Source organism: Lepidochelys kempii, chromosome 4, assembly GCF_965140265.1.
Source record: "Lepidochelys kempii isolate rLepKem1 chromosome 4, rLepKem1.hap2, whole genome shotgun sequence".
NCBI lineage: Eukaryota > Metazoa > Chordata > Testudines > Cheloniidae > Lepidochelys > Lepidochelys kempii.
In genome coordinates this window covers 35,362,755-35,365,198 of record NC_133259.1, presented here as the reverse complement: position 1 = coordinate 35,365,198, position 2,444 = coordinate 35,362,755, and the positions used below count along the sequence as shown (strand labels likewise).

The 2,444-nt window shown below is 36.7% G+C and overlaps 1 pseudogene; it reads left to right on the top strand.

The window, feature by feature from the left end:
- Positions 1-362: 362 nt before the first annotated feature.
- LOC140910968 (zinc finger BED domain-containing protein 5-like) lies at positions 363-2,112 on the top strand (annotated as a pseudogene).
- Positions 2,113-2,444: the final 332 nt, after the last annotated feature.

Genomic DNA, 2,444 nt, shown 5'->3' with positions numbered 1-2,444 from the left:
TCAAATTTCATACCACGAAATGCGATTTTTTTTATTTTTTTTGTCTTTCGACGTGTAAGAGTGCCTTTTCAGTTGGTGGGGAAGCCGAAGAAGGATGTAGAAAGCTATGGAATTTTTAAAAACTTCCTAGCTCACTCGCAAGAGTGTTTGAGACTGTTCTATCGTGGGAGTGGTTACCTCCACCACTCACCGTGCAAGATCAGCTACTTGCCGGACTGGTGGTGGGGTGTATATATAGGGCAGCACGCGTCCATACATAGTAGTAGTAGTAAATAACCATTCACAATAACTCAAATTATCTTGCGTCCATTATTATTCACAATTCAGGAAAAATATTTTTATAGATTTTTTATTAGCATATTATGGCCACGATTAAGAAAAGATAGTACAATGAAAACTATATTAAATATGGTTTCACCATGATGGAAAAAAACAGGATCGATCATCCTCAATGCATAGTATACCATGCATTCTCAGCAATGATGCCTTGAGACCTAGTCGTCTTGAGAGACACTTGACAAAGAATCACAGCTCTTTGAAAGACAAACCAAAAGATTTTTTTGCTGCTAAACTTCAAAATTTTAAATGCATGAAGCTGGACACTATTGGAGCTTTTCATCAAGCATCGGCTAAAGCGGTAGAAGCATCTTATGAACGAACTGTCATTGCTCATCACTAAAGTCAAGAAAGCGCATATAGTAGGAGAAATTCTTGTGAAGCCTTGCTTGTTGAAAGCAGCTGATATTGTGCTTAGTGCCGAAAGCAAGAAAAAAATATCAGAAATTTCACTTTCCAACAATTCCGTGAAATGTTGCATTGATGACCTGGCAAAAGATCCAAAACTTCAAGTTGTGGAGGCAGGGAAATCTTCTCCTTTTTTCACAATTCAGTGCAGCGATACCACTGACGTAGCACAATGCTGTCAGTTGCTCGTCTACGTTAGATTCATTAATGATGGAACTGTGAAAGAAGAACTGCTTTTTTTGAAGGAATTGATGACCACATCAAAGGCTTCTGATATTATAAAAATGATTTCTGACTTTTTTGAAGAAAATGGACTTTCATGGGAAAAACTGGTTGGTGTATGCACAGACGGTACTCCAGAGATGCTTGGCTCTCACTCTGGATTTGTGACATTGGTGACAGAAAAAAATCCAGCCATAACCACAACTCACTGCGTCATACACAGACAAGCGTTGGCTGCTAAAACCCTTCCAGAGAACCTACGTGACTCGTTGAATTTTGCCATCAAAGTTGTCAATTTTGTGAAGAAGAGCATTTTAAATACGAGACTTTTTGCAACTCTTTGCACGGATTTGGGAGTGGCTCATAAAATTTCTTTTGTTTCACACGGAGGTACGATGGCTTTCCAAAGGGAATGTGCTTTCGAGATTATTCGAACTGAAAGACAAAGTGGAAATTTTCCTCCAACAAGAGAAAAAAGAAGAGTTTTATATCGTGCATTTATGGACCAAACGTTTCACTGCCATACCTTGTGGACATTTTTGAATCTTTGAACAATCTCAATTTAAGCTGCAAGGAAACATCACTGCAAACATTATAGTGCACCATGATGCCATCAAAGCGTTTACAGAAAAAATCAAGCTTTGGAAAAGTTGATTGCAAGCTCAGATGCCTACCTTTTTGTCTTTTCCAACATTTTCATCACTTGCTGAAAATGAAGGTTTCCAATAACTTTGTAAAGAGGATGCGAAGTAACAAAATTGTGTTTCATCTGAACTGCCTTGCTGACGAATTCATCCACTATTTTCCAGACAACTTTTCTGGCAACCCCGTTCATAAATTAGCACGTAATCCATTCAATGTTGATGTCGATTCATTGCCAAAAGTATTGCAAGAACAAGCACTCGAAATGAAATACGATTCAAGTGCAAAAGATATTTTTGAAAACTTAAGCCAGAGGAATTTTGGATAAAATATTTCCCAATTTACCCGAAAGGTGGAGAAGAAACGCTACATATTATTCTTCCATTTTCATCGACGTACCTCTGTGAAAAAAGCTTTTTGTTTAGTCATAATAAAAACAAAACAAAGGAATCGACTGGATGTCGAAAACGATTTGCATTGCACACTCTCATCTTTCAAACCTAAGATTTCCCAACTCATGAAGAAAATGCATCATCATCCTTCACATTAAATTTGTTTTGTTTATGCTATTTCTTATTTTAAATTACATTTTTGTGCCAAGAAAAACTATTTGTGCTTATTTTTAATTTTAAATAAAAAATTTTATACCAAGTTTTTATGTTTATTTTTAATTTTAAATTATGAATTGAATTTGTTAAAAGGGGAGTTGGATGATGGTAAAGGAGAGGTGGAGGGTGTGAGGGTTTCTCGAAAATTAAAGAGGGGGCCTGATGCCGAAAAGTTTGGGACCCAATGACCTAGAGATACTTGAATCATACTTTTCTGAATTGTGTAGG